The sequence below is a fragment of the Photinus pyralis genome, unplaced genomic scaffold (assembly GCF_008802855.1).
Source record: "Photinus pyralis isolate 1611_PpyrPB1 unplaced genomic scaffold, Ppyr1.3 Ppyr1.4_LG1, whole genome shotgun sequence".
Lineage (NCBI taxonomy): Eukaryota > Metazoa > Arthropoda > Insecta > Coleoptera > Lampyridae > Photinus > Photinus pyralis.
Window position 1 is genome coordinate 60,260,751 of NW_022170249.1, and position 15,792 is coordinate 60,276,542.

Sequence of the window (15,792 nt, forward strand, 5' to 3'; positions counted from 1 at the left end):
TTCCCCAAAGTTTCATCGCAATCGGATGAACGGTTTAGGTAGGCATAAGGGACATACAAACATATACATTCATTTTTATTTATATAGATGAATAATTCATAGCGGAGCGTATCGAGTTACAACTTGCATTCTTACTCAAGGTCGCCTCAGTTACGCTGTGTAGCCGATCGGGTTACATTGAAGGAGAGCCATCTGTTGACGATTTTTGCAGGCCTTACTAAAAAGTCTGTAATGATAAAGCGCAACCTTTCGTCGTAAACTGTCACTACTTATTTAGACCACGATAGTAGCGCCAACTGGATTTTCTAGACCAGAACTACTTATTTCGTTCAAGTAATATTTCCATATGGTTGTTTAACTATAAAGTATTTAAACAATGGTTATAGGTAGCCGTGGTGACTATAACAATTGCTATAGTTAGCCATTATTAGTTTTGACGTTTTAATTGTGGACGAGTTTTTTATAGGTAAGTATCCTTTCAATTTTTAGAAAATTACGACTTTAATAATTTATGTAATTCCTTTAGCGATCATGGATTCATATTGCACGCCACCTGACGTGGAGGAAGTTGCTTTAGCGGCGGTCGAAAATTTACTTCCTACAAAGTCAAAGCTTGTAGGAAATTTATTGATTGGTGTAAGTAAAAGAACGCAAAAACCTACTCGGAACATGTGCTTCTGGCTTATTTTGTTTAAAGAGACATGGTGGCTGGAAGTCCAATTGTGTGGCTGAAGGTTACATAGAAGACTCGATTTCAAATAAAAATGAAATTGCACAAAAAATACTTTCGACAACTTTAGAAAATCCAGGTTTATCAGATGGAACGACTTCAACTACTCCTCCATTTGAAGCAGAAACCAATCCAGTTTTTGAAAATATTCATTCATTATAAATAAGACGAGCTAAACAAAACTTGACTCTTCAAAACTTGGATGCTGCAGGAACAAGCTCAGGGTTTAATTTCAATAATGGTAATATGACTAACAGCACTTTCAACATTAACTATTATTTAAATAAATAAATAGATTCTTTGATCGACTATATTTTTATTTCTGTTAAAATCAGAAGGAAAGATTAACGCACTTGCTAGGTGAACCAAGAACCCTAATGTAAATAACATCAAATTGTCAAAGCAAAACAATGTGACACTGGCACTGAAGCGTTTTAATGCCTAGGCACTAAAATACTTCACTGCCCCTTGTTCGATTGTTCTAAAAAGTCAAACTTTAACTCACGAGTGCTGGGCTACGTAATGTCAATATTATATGACGTTTGAAGAAATAGTATATTATATACCGCGGGACTGAAGTAGTACTTTTAATCCCGAAGGTAAAGTTTATGGCCCGACCGAAGGGAGGGCCATAATTTACCTGAGGGATTAAGAACACTACTTCAGTCGCAAGGTATATACGATATTTTTCGTACTTCCGAAACTGAAACACTTAATATGTATGGAGTTAGAGAACGCGTTCTTTCAAAAAATCGCTGCTTAACAAGTTACCATACGCGTCAGCCAAGAATTATACTGTTCTAAATCCACTTTTTGTAGTTTTAAGAAAATCAACTTCAAAGATGGACATTAAGATATTGACATACCTTACTGGCTGAACACTAGTATTTTTATTTTAGGTACATGTTTCCACTGCTAGAATAATACTAAAGGTATGACATCAAAACTCTACATAGATTTCAGCTGTAAAACAAAAAACAAATTGGATATAGGACATTCTACATGAAATTTTATGAAAAGTAAGGATATAGAACACTTTAAGCAGAATTTATTTGTTAAGATTCAACGTGATAAAAGAACCAATCATCTGAAATTTTTAATATATTGTTATAATAAAAGTAAACAAAATTCTGACAAAATAATAGGCGATTATAGTGATACTTCACGTTCTTTTATTTGTTAGGTTCTTTAATTTTTTTGCATTCTTTTTCTGTTTTGTTTTGTTCTGGGACAACAGAATTTTGTAGAATTCTTGCTCATTTTTTGGCATTTGCGGCAACATTTCCTGCAACGCGTTTCCCTTTGTATCTGATATCCCCACATTCATTTCTGACAGCATTGGTAAGTCCTTACGAAAGATCTCTAGGACGTTTCGACCTTCTTGTGAATTTTTGTTTTAACTTCAATCCAACATTAATGAAACTTTCTTCGAATGATTCTTTATACTTAATGTTAAGTATATTACATTTATCATAAACAATACACTTTACTTTAGAATATGGAATGTCGTGGTAAGAAAAACTAGCTGCACAAGTTTGATAATTTCTATAATCTTCGCATTTCATTTGTAATACCTTAAATTTCATTTTCCAGTTTGTCGGCATGTTAACTAATGTTCGAACTAATGTTATTGGCGACCATATTTCCAGGTGTCTGATGTATCTCTCAATGCAACTGTGTGCACAGTCAATTTCTTGTATTGTACCATGCCGCTTCAAGAAACTTATATTGAACTCATAATTAAATATATGGGAATATATGTGAAAACTAACTGGGTTTGTTGCGGTAGAAAGGTATAAGTTATACATCTTAGTTAAATTCAAATCTCGTTCTAAATATTTCTTACTGCTTAATTCCCGACAATAGTGCGATTCTACTACGGGGAATGAATTTATATGCTGGCGTACTGCAGCTTTTTGCTCATCGCTTGTTACTTTCTTTGTGTGTTTGCCTGATAGAATATTTTGAAAGAAATAGTAAATGCGCCTTTTACTAATGTCTATAGTATTTAGAAAAAATTTCTGACACACTTTTATTCGAACAGAATGTACCTCAAAGAAGTATTCATATGAATAAACTTTTCGACTATTCTCTTTGTTTGTGCGTTTTCGCTTAGCTACTGTTCGTTTGACATGTTTCGAATAAAAATCAGGTTTTTGACTATCGGACAAAGCCCAAAAGTGTTTATGAATTTCTTTTCTTTCGTCCAGAGTTATTTTTTGAGCACAATTGAAGTAACACTTTGAAGAGTGGCACGTTGCATCCTTTACCTTTCGTTCTTCTTTCTGAACTCCTTTTGAATTAATGTAGGACTTACCGCGTTGTCGTTTATTTTTCCGGATATTTGCTTTCCATAAATCAGGTTGTCTTTTCCTTTTTCGTGTGGTTGACACACTTTTCAAGTCAATTGCTTCATCTCCGTTTAAAAATGTTTCTTTGTTTTCTTCTAAAACTGCTTCTGTCACTGTTGAATTAATTTCGTTCGCTGTGGGTATATCCTTTAGTGCACGTCCAAGTTCAATATTGTTGTTAATAAATTCATTGTTGTTCGTAAGATCTTCTGTTATTGTCTCGATTACGTTACTGAAAAATATTTGGATCTTATAGTAAAATGCGTAAACCTCATTAAAGTGTACTTACACAGTATTATTTATTGGCGCACAGAATATGACCTCCATGTTTTCTATATCAAAATTGGACACATTATGACCTTCCTCTCTCACTTCCTCTATTTCTGATACCACAATGTTTTCTAATTCGCTGAAAAATATTTTTTCTGAAGAAATTCTATAAACAATTTACGAACTGTAGTAATTATACTTACAGCCACGTTTCACTATCAACGTTTGAGGGTTTAGTAGGAGCAGGAGATGTACAATCACTCATTTTAAAAGAATAATGTGTTACCACGATGCACTTTGGTTGAATGTTCCTTCAGTACTAAACAATTTTATTTTTAATTCGTGGGATGACTCATTGAAGTTCGTTACGGGGATATTGCACAAAGTAATTATGGTAGAAAACTACCATACAATAAGTAGGATATAGAACAAATTCAAGCGCGCGAGATTTCTAAGAGGGTATAGAACAGTATAATCCTTCGGAATTGTATTTTGTCTCGGATATAGAACACACTAACTCTGCTATCGAATAAGATAGCTTTAATATTTTAATGGATATAGAACAAGTATATTTTTCTGCATTCAATGTGATTATATCTCATTTTCGGCCAAAAGTGCTATGGTAACAAAAATAATTTGGAAATTGTCATTGCTAGTGTCATAATTTTGGTGGTGGGTGACAAAGGTGTATCTGATATTGATAAAAAGCAGCCAAAGTAGGTAAAGAATTGATACCACCGAAATCCAAAAAACTATATGAGCAGCAGTACGATGCGTTTAAGTAGTGCCGCATACAAAATGTGGAACAACCTACTGAAATTGCCTTGTTAGTAATTTCATCCTTCCGGGATTTTCGTCCAAATTTAATCCCGGCGGGACAAAAAGTGACACTTCAGTACTTGTCATAACGGAGTGAAGTTGTCACTTTAGTCTCGGAAGTACGGAAAACATTTTTTTCTACAACTGTCAAAAAAACCTGTCATTTTCTGACGAATTTCGAAACGCGAAGTACTAGATTTTTAATCGGTTAATTAATAAGTAAGGTTGCTCTTGACAACGTGCGCGAAATCGTCAACAGTGAAAAAAAGTATTTCGCGCACGTGACAAAGTTGAACTTAAACAGCAAATTTAATTAACAATCGGTTCAGTTGTAGAAAAAATATTGTATATAACGCTAGCGCGAAGTTAATTCGCGCATTTGACTGATATTTTAACTCGACTTCGCCTCGTCAAAATACCTTCAGTCTCAATGCGCGAAATTGAACTTCGCGCTCTTGTTATATAAATAACTATTTTATACGAGAAAAAGTGACTGAGGGAAAATTAGGTGTCAAACAAATCTCTACAGAACATCAAGTAGCAGACATCATGACGAAGCCGTTGTCAAGCACACGTTTAAAAATTTTGTGTGTGAAAATGGGACTTTTATGATGTGCTTTCTTTTGTGTTAAAATGTTAGTAACAAGGGAAAGTGTTAAAGTAAAAATGTTAATTGCCATTTTAAACAAAAATGATATTTAGAAGTTGTTTTAAAATATATAATATATTCTGTCAGTCAATTTTGTAGAATTGTATTCTTTTTCACAAAAGAATAAATACATGTTCTAATTGTGCTTTTTGGATATATTAAATAACTTTAATATAGACGACCTTGAAAAGACTCAGGTTATTGTTAAAATAACTGAGCCAACGCCATGGTGTGCGCCAATGGTCGTGGTGCCTAAGAAGGACGGCGCAGTTCGCATATGCGTGGACTATACAATAATAAACAAATCTGTAAGAACGGAAAAAAATACCAGAAGTTAGCGAATCCCTAGCGCAAATCAACCCCAGAGGCGAAATTTGCCACCTCGGGCTTTTACCATATACCTACCCCTGAATAAAAATTCTCAACTTTTAACGACATTCATTACGCCATTTGGAAGATATGCCTTCACACGTCTTCCTATGGGTATCACGTCGGCGACTGAAAGATTCCAACGTGAAATGTTCGAGCCACTTGAGGGCCTAGATGGTATAGTAAATGTGGCTGATGACACCTTAATATTCGGAAGAACCAGAGATGAACACGACCACCGATTACATCAGGTATTAAAAAGATTCCAGGAACGAGGCATAAAACTAAATAAAAAGAAATGCGTGTGGGGAGTACAAAAGCTTATATTTCTTGGGCACGTAATATCCAAGGATGGCGTGTCCATAGACCCCGAAAAACTAAACGCAATTAATGAGATGCCTGAACCAGCTGATGTCAGCGGCGTGCGAAAACTTCTAGGGTGCATACAAATGCATGCAAAACTCATACCCAATCTGGCGGATATTGCAAATCCCTTGCATCAGTTATTAAGCAAGAAAAACGACTGTTGCTGGACCGAAGTACACAGAGAAGCGTTTAACAAAATAAAAAAAAAATCCTCGCTCACTTTGTCCCGGGAAGGCAAACACGAGTATCAGCAGATGCGTCATCATACGGTCTCGGCGCGTTGCTGGAGCAGAAAAAAGAAGGTCAAGGTCAACCATGGAAACCTATATGTTATGCAGCCAGAACACTCTCGGATACGGAGAAGCGGTACGCGCAGATAGAAAAAGAGGCGCTATCCACTACCTGGGCGTGCGAAAAATTTAAACAATACCTAATAGGACACGAATTTGTGACCACAAACCGTTAGTGCAATTGTTGGGTACAAAGCCCATCGTGGACTTACCGGCAAAAATACGTTTTAGAATGAGGTTGATGCAATTCATATATACAGTGGAATACATCCCTGGCAAGGAAATGATGATACCGGATCTACTTTCAAGAAACCCCATAGAAACAACAGATCCAGGAACTGACGCATTGCTGATAGATGACGTCACACAACAGAGGCAGACAACTTTACTATAGATTTTCAAGATTATGATATTGAAAATCAAGAAAAGAAAAGAGAGGAGAATATAGGACTGGAAATAGAACAGCCTCAAACGCAAGTTCAAACGGAAAACATCCAAACAGCGCCTAAAAGAGTACGTGTAATCACGGCCACTACACCTATCTTGATGAATTACCTACATTTTACATGTGGCTTTGATCATATATAATATTGGCGCAGTCGATAGGATTGAAACACAACACATTGCAATGGCTACCATCGGGATGATCGAATCGTTCGATATGGAACACCCGGAAAATTGGGACGCCTACGCGGAAAGGGTTCAGTTCTTCTTGGAGGCCAACGGGATCACCAACGATGGCGACAAAAGGGCTGCGTTCCTACGCATTTATGTGGTCCTACCACAGTATTTTAAGATCGCTGGTGCAACCCCAGCAAGTAAGGGAAACCCCACATACGGAGATCATGCAGAAACTGAAGGCACACTTTGCTCCGAAACCGTCAGAAATTGTGTGCCGGTTCAAGTTCCATCAGCGGCGCCAGCAACCCGGGGAGGGTATGGCGAAGTTTATAAACGCACTACGCAATCTGAGAGAGGGCTGCAACTTTGGCTCTGTGTTAAACGATATGATCTGCGACCGCATCGTGTGCGGAGTGGCCGAGGAATCTCTGCAACAGCGACTCCTGGCAAAGGAAACCCCTAGGGTAAAGACATAGTGGAGCATCGCACCTCGCCAAGCACATCGCTACGCACACCGCGCAACGTATTGAATAACAAAATCATTTGTTTTTCGGGATTCAGCAGCGTGAAAGTCGCTCCGTCATTGGCTCTACCTTCACGGTTAGTGAAGTTGTCAAGAAGCCGCCAATATGGGATCAGCGTCACAAGTATATAATAATCGATATGTGTTAGATAAGGGTTGGAAGGAAGTAGCTGATAACTGCGGTGCTGCAGGTAAGCAACCAATTTACGCTATATAAAGGAATTAAAAGTTTCTTTTATCTACTAGGGAAGAGTGGGGGAATATCGACCACCTAAAGAAGATGTTAAGTAGTGGATGTATTAAAACCCGGAAAAAATCTACAAGCGTATATGGTTGCTAAAGGATTATGCTACGAGATTTAATTACCAAATCTTATGTAAACAAAATATTTTTCCAAAATTTTAAATTCTTAGTAACATTGAAAAAATCGGGTAATATCGACCTGTGGGGTAAAAGCGACCACATAGCTGGGTAATATCGATCATAGTAAAATCAACGAAATAAACATTTTTATTCAAGCTCTAACCTAATATAGTTAGATGCAATTATCACAAATATATGTTGAGGGGCTTGAGTGCAATCAGCATGAGCCCAAGTAGCGCAAAAACGACATCGCCACCATTGTTCACCATTTTGGCCAAATTCATCGCACACAGAACATATTTCGTTTTCTTGCTCTTTCGGTTTTTTCTTTATATTTTTACCAGTTTTATTTTCATCACCTGCAATTGTTTTCTTCACTCGTACGGCACTTTTATTCTTTCTCTTCCGTTCTTTCTCTTCAAGATCCTCTTTCAGTGGGGTGGATGTTAAGATTTGGGAATGTTGTTTTCGTCTGTTGTTGAGTCTAGTTTTCGGGGTTGGAATCTGGCAAAGTTCTTTGAAAGTTGTACTACCGTTTAATTTTTTTTCATTACTATAGTTTTATCTTCGTCATCAGTTACATCCGATTGAGACACTGATTCAATCTCATTATCTGTCGAAGAAGAATCTGATGGCACAATGGTAACGCTATTAGGTTTATTTTTACATGTTCCACTAGGCCCTGCAATAGGAGACGACTCCTCGGCTGGGGGCGTTACGTGCCCGGGATGCAAATCCTTTTTATTTCTGGATTTTGTTCATTTTGCTGATCGTCTGTTTCGACAGGAAGGGTAATTAATTCTTCTTCACTAAATATATCTCGATTTAGAGGAAAAATTCCAGTTGTGGTGAACCCATTAACTGCTTTCTGAACAGTTGCCGTTCTGTTAAATGCACCGCGGAAGAGTTCTGCAATATCTGTTGTATTGATTCTTTCGTAATGTTTGTTCTTCATAAATGTGTCACACTCTTGATAATAAGCAGACTTCAGTGGACCATAGAAGGTGACATCTAATGGTTGTAGGCGATGTGATGTGTGGGGGGGAAGAGACACTATATGTATCCCCGAGTTACGGCAAAAATTGTACGATATTACAGTCGAATGCGTGGAATGGTTGTCGAGTATAAGAAGAACAGGGTGGTCTTTCGAGGCATTAACGTGCTTTTGAAAATGGACAAGCCGTTCATAAAATAATTGTTCGGTTACCCATCCTGAAGGAGAGCATCTATAGCTTGCTCCAACTGGTCCATTCTTCTCCAACCCCTCTTTCATTCTTTTCCTTTTAAAGATGAACGTAGGTGGAATATATTGACCAGATGCACTAAATGCACAGATTACGGTGGTTGTTTGGCCTCTTTCTCCACTCGTTATAGCGCCAACTTGTTTTAGGCCTTTTTGCGCTACAATTCTGCGAGGCACGTGCACGGTACTAACACCAGTTTCATCAACATTGAAAATATGATGACTTTCAAAGTGAAAACGGCCGTACAGTGTCTCTAAGTTATTATAGAATATCTCAACTTCTTGGCGGTTAAATGCCGTGACTCGATTCAGACTAGTAGCCTCCGGTTTTGTTAGACTTAATTTAGGGTGACGTTTCATGAACGAGTACAACCAGTCTTTCCCACATTTCTTTGTTTCCACATTAAAACGGTTAGCCACACCGTTCTTTTCAGCAAAAGAGTACACGAGTTCGCGAATACTTGTGTGTGTCAAACCATAAAAAGCTTTTGATAGTTCCAAAATTGTTTGGGCAATTTCAAGCTCTTCTGCTTCACTAAACACTGTTCTTCGACCTAATTTCATTTTCTTTGATTGATAGCGACCTTTAAGGCGATCTTGTAAAGTTCCGTAAGGGACACTATACATAATAGCCGCCTTTCGTATTGTAATTTTATTTTGTGCAATTTCAGTTAACGCCCTTTTCATGAAATCCTCAGTCCAAGAAGAGCGCGCCGTTTTTCGTATGTAAGTGCGAGGCATCTGAAATGAAAAATACCTATAGGTACCTAATAGGGCAATATCGACCACATCGGGGTTATATCGACCGCTGTGGTCGATTTAACCCCACGTGCGTACGTCAATTGCTCCATTTTTTACACTGTTTACGTTACATATTAATATCAAAGGTTGATTGCTATTCCGTTCTTATTTGATTATTTTACGCAATAGTGAAGAATAGAGAAAGATCTGTAAAGAATAATGATAAGCTTACCTTAATTTGGACAACGGAAATCTTATAAGATTTATACCGAAAACGCGATTTCACTTCAAGCACGTCTTACAAGCGCCACACGCCATGAAAACTGCTACTAACGACCTCTATTGACAATAACGCAAATATTTAGTCAGGTGTTCGTCCATCATATCGCGCCATTTTTGATATATCGTGGTGGTCGATATTACCCACTGGTCGATATTTCCCCACTCTCCCCTACTCATATTGTATGATGCATTGTATAATGTGCATTGTTAAAATGTAATATTTTGATTTTACTTATGTCACAATAAACTGATTTACGTTTATTAATTCGTTCAAGAACTTTTAAATAGTTTATATGAATGACGAAATTCTCAAATACAAACATTTACAATCCTACCTCTTGTGGGACAACAGCACACTTAGGTACCTACTAAGTTTATATTATGTCGGCGCCAAAGAAATTACATTGTAGTTCTTTCAGTAACAAAATATTGTTTGAAGGCATTTCTCTCTGACGTAGCCTCTGCTGTTGACGGATTATTTCTCCTAAATGCTGTAACATTGGACAGTAGGGGAAAGATGCCTATAGATCGTCTCACGTAAAAAAGGAATCGGGAGAAAGTAGTGTAACCTCCCACTAAGTTTATTGTTCATCTCAATGTCGCTGTGCTTTGAATAAAGATAGGTATAAAACTGGTAATTATTCGGGCCGTTGGAACCACCCTCTAGACTCCCAATGAATGAGCGAAGTGTTTATAACCGCATAGATTTTATAATTTGAATGCTTATACAGTTGACCATTCAAATTATAAACATCTATGCGGTTATAAACACTTCGCTCATTCATTGGGAGTCTAGAGGGTGGTTCCAACGGCCCGAATAATTACCAGTTTTATACTTATCTTTATTCAAAGCACAGCGACATTGAGATGAACAATAAACTTAGTGGGAGGTTACACTACTTTCTCCCGATTCCTTTTTTACGTGAGACGATCTATAAGTCTGCGCACTTTACTTAAAATACACTGCAGAACAAAACAGGTACATCTTGGAGCAGATAAAAAAATTTGTCATGTAAATCGACATTTAATTTTGCAAAAAATAATAAAAACATAAACATTTAATTCAAGTTAAAGTAACAAAAAAATAAAATATAATGAAACTCAATTGCGCACTGTTAGCACATAAGCGGCCAAAGAGTGCGCACGGCGGTAACCTAAAAGTGCGCATGCTATCTAAGAATGCGCACGCTACTAATTTGTACTTTTCATAGACTGTTTTTAGATTGTTATAAAATGTAGAAACTTGAACTTTATTAAATCCACTTGCTCGTGCCGCACTTACTTTCTCCGGCTGCCGTATTGCTAAATTGTGGCGTTTACAAAACAAACTCACCCATTTTTTGCCAGCCAATTGTTTAGTTTTGTTGAACCTATGATTTAGTTTGCAAGTTTCGGCGTATTTGAAGGCTAAGCTTTGAAGATCTCTATATGTTAATCCATAGAACAGTTGATCTAATTTTCGCACCTTTTCAGCTAGGTCAGCTTCCACTTGTGCAGTAAATGTCACTTTAAATCGACCTAATGATTCTGGGATGGTTCCTTCTCTTAAACGTTTCCTCAAGAGGGATTCGTTTACACCGCAGGTACTCTTTAGCAAGACTTCGTTTACTTCTCCCACCGGAAAGTTTGTCCCTAATTTCTTCGAGTTCTGTTTGATTTATTCGCAGTTGTCGATTACTTTTTCGTATGTATGGAGCCATTTTAATTTATTCTCGAGCATTTAACAATTTAAACCTAAAAGTGAAAAATTTCTATACATTTTCGACAATAAAATGCAGCATTGGTTAAGACTAAATAACTGCGGTCTAAGTGTACGCAGTGCGCACACTTAGAACGCTTCAAAGTGCGCATTCTTAGGAAATGGTCACTTTTCTCTTTAAATACGAAACTTTCTTATTCATAATTGCAATAAAGACCATATTGGCTTCTTTTCAGAATCCAAACACATGTCTGAATACGCTGCCTTTAAGTTTCGGCGGTATAACCTCAAAAACATGCAGTTTCATTCAAATAAAAACGCACAAATATTATATCGTTACGTACCAAATTTTGTAACTTTTGATAATTCAGCTTTTGCTCGTCCAATTGTTCTCAAATTTTCACAGGTTGTTTAGGTCTATCACAGCTTTTAACAGAACACTAAACAAAGCACGTCACTAATTTCCTTCTACTGAAAATAAACAATGCGCACTCTTAGATTGTGCGCTATCTTAGGCGTCCTTACCCTACACAGTCATCATTTTCATTATCTGTAGTAATGCGAGGTACATTTTCTTGATCAATGATTGTATTATGTAGAATACAAACTGCTTTAATAATTGCATCTGCAGTGGCTGGCAGTGTTTCAATCGCTTTAGTTAATATTCCCCACTTCATTGTCAAAATTCCGAAACTGCATTCCACAGTTTTACGCGCTCTAGATACATTTTTGTTGAACAATTCGGTTTCCTCATTTAAATTGTTTCTTGCAAATGGCTTCATTAAGTTTGTTAGTAAAGGGTACGCTTCATAGCCAATAAAAACGTAAGGTGCTTTAATATTAGAGTTTGGTAACAACTCTTCTGGTGGAATGTTCAAACTTCACACTGTTTATCAAGTTATACATATTTGAATTACGAAATGTTCCTCCATCACTTTTGTTTGCCATACGCACCCACTTCTATGAAAATAAATTTACAATTTGCATCACTCACCGCTTGTAGCACAACGGAGAAATATTGTTTATAATTGTAAAACATTATTCCTGAATGAGTTGGGCACTTTATTCGGATGTGCTTACCATCAATTGACCCCAAGCAGTGGGGAAATTTCCCTCTATTATAAAATTCATAGTGGTAATTTCTGGGTTGATGAGCGCAATAGTAGATGCTCCTATGCGAAAGGAAAAGGCCAGAGTTGTGAAAGAGTTCCCTGTTGCTAGGACTCTGTAAATGGAAACAAAAATTGTATGTTACTATAATACCCATCTTTTGTAGTAATCTCAGCATGACGTAAGTACTTATTTCAGTTGCAGTAGCTAAAAAACCTGGAAAACGCTACGTCAGCAGTTCAAAACTCATTACGACCGGCTTCATGAGCGTAGATCTGGAGATCCAGCACCAGAAGAGACGGTGGAGTGGCCGTATTTTAAACTATTACTATTTTTAAAAGACATTTTCACACAAAGACCCTCTAGTGGTAATCTGGAAGATAATGTAACTGAAGACAATGAAGTCGAATCTGAAAGTCAAAATCTCCAAATTGATGTTGAAAATGACGACGATCAATCCGTTAGCGAAAATATTTCCCCTCCGAACACGCTGGCTTCACGAACATCATTCAATTTAACCTAGGTACTTATTAGACATTTATTATTACTATTTTATATATATATATATATATATATGTCTCGGATCTAGTGGGATTGCATGGGTAACTTTGTTATTATTAAGGATAGAGAATTGGTTAAATGGGCAATGTTTTGCAGTTTTAGATGCTTATTTAAAATTTCCTTTTGGAAATTCAAAATGTCGCATAGGTTCGCCGTAACTTGAAAAAAACTAAAATTGGTCATTTCCTTGAATGTCTTATATCATCGAAAGTATAAGAGATATTAAAAAAAGTTTTATAGTAAAGTTACTGTCTTTGATACGTTTAATTTAATCCAAACCAAAATTTCAGTTGCGAAGAAGATCTTAAGTACAACTGAAAATTATGAAGAACCCAACAGTAATCCTCGAGCAGGGGCTACACTTACAACAAATGAGCAAGAAGTGACAAGTCGATGCTCCTCTCTAGGTGCTTCTACTTCCACTTCAACCTTTTCTGAACAAATACAAATGTCAGATTTATCTAAATAAGGCATCTCATTTTCTAATTGTACACTCAATAATCCGGTGTTTAACATTACAATTTCAAACAAGTAACACCAAACGTGTATATAAAATCTTTGTAGGTACATATAATAGTTTTAGTAGTTTCTTTTGCAATTTATATTAAAGGATTTGAAATGATTTCTAAAATTTACACGTGCTTTATTACTTACAACTTACAAGGTTACACCGTCAAATGACAAATATCAATAAAATGAACGAATGCGTGTGCGCAAGAACATTTTACATACCGCCTTACTCTATTCTGCCGACTACGCGACATACAAACGCGTATTAATCATTGCCTAAAATAATTTTTAATGTGGTCAATAATAGCAGAGATTAACTACAAATAGTATGACCCAAAACAAAATTTTAACCCTTAAATGATAGACAATTCCTGCCGGCGCTATTTTTCTTCAGTATGCTAGAAAATACGACTCCTTCTAACACCGTTTGAACATGCACAAATTCTTGTCTATTATTTAGTGCTATACTTGTCTGGTACATCATACGGGCATCATTTTAAATGTAATAAGTGTATAGGATAAAAAATATTGTGTGCACCACGGCACGAAAGATGTTTTCCGGGCCTCAGGAAGTGGCCAGCCTCGGCTACGCCTCGCCTGGCCATATCTTCCTTCGCCCCGGAAAACATACACTTTCCCGCCTTGGTACACAAAGTACTATTATTTGTAACAAAGTACTGCATTTCAGTATAACAAATAGCTGTAACGGTTCTTTTACAAAATGCCTACTATGCACATGGTTTCTAACCTAATTTTTTCTTTTTCCCGCTTTTAATGTTTATTTGGCGTTGACGCATATTTAATTGCGCTTGTGTTTTAGACAATCAAATTGAGCCCGATCAACTAGAAGACCTCCTGCAGACGAACTATTTAGATCAACTTATCCCACAAATAGGGAAAAGATTAAAGGTGAAAACCGCAATCACTAATTATTTAAGGCTACAAGCTGCACCAGTAATTATTGAGGTAATACATTTTGCCTGGATGTCAAGTAACTGTCTTGTTTCTTGCTTGCAGCAGGGTCCCGAAACTGACTCTTTGTTGGAAAACGAACTTTCGTTCGAAAATAATTCTCAAGTCGCAATTAATAGTAGATCGGATAATATAATTAGGTGAATACAGAGAATGGTTGTTCATTGTACAAGTTTGATATTTTTTTATAGAATTATTTCCACCGAAACATTTTGCGATTCGGATAGTAGCATTCGAAGCGCAACATCCTCAACAATTTCAGATTGCCCTAAAAAAGTTGTGGAAAAGCGAAAGTATGGTCACAGACACAATCTTCAATTAGATTTGAATAGTATTTTGTCATCTTCCTGCATTGGCCGGGCAATTTTATCAACCTATGAATTGAAAGGATTGCTAGACAGCACTTGCCAAGCACACCCGGTAGACATTATTAGTACGCACTATTTAAATGGAGATTTTCCGTAAGTTTTTTAGTACTGTGTCCCTTTAAAGTGTGTTTTTTTTAAATGTGAAGTGTTATTTTTCATTACAACGTAATTTTTTTAGTCGCCTTAACGATGATTTTAATGAGATTGCGATATCAATTGTGAAGATTTTTAAGACTGAAGTTAAGGAAGTATATTTTACTCCCCCAATTAAAAAAAGGCAGTCACGCGATAACAAGTCTGAATCGGCCAGAGGAAAACTGTGGTCGATAAGTAGCGAAACAAACTAACATTTTTGAGGAGGGCGGGTATATTACCAGGAAGTTTGAGGGAATCGGAAAATGATGGCGAAGTATAGTATTTCTGAAAAGCATTTTTTAAGAGCTTTCCAATGATGTATCACAAGTGATACGTCACAATTCAAAATTTAGGCATGGGGGTGGCGGGGGGTACGAGGTTGAAGTTGGTTCCTTCTTTATACGACCATTTTGCTTCCCCCTCGATTCTACCGAAACGGTTTTGGCCACTTTGTGATACCTCTAATATAAAAAACGATATCGCCCATTGAAAGTTTTAAAAGTGTCACCCTGTATAACCTGCTGGTTTAATTTTGCATCCTGAAAAACTAAAATGAGGTTTGAATCTTGCAAATCTAAATTTGATAGGTATTTTTTATACGTATCATAGTTTAAAACCGATACAGCTGCCCCTGAGTTCATTATCATTTGACATGATATTTTATGTTCATTAACAGAAATATGTATGTAAATTGGTTTGTCATTGTTAAAGTAAATATTATTTATTTCAACCAGTCTCTGTATCAAAGTCCAACATATTTTGTTTAATGTCTTTAAACTTACACACCTTTGATAAGTGTCCAATTTTATTACTGCTGTTG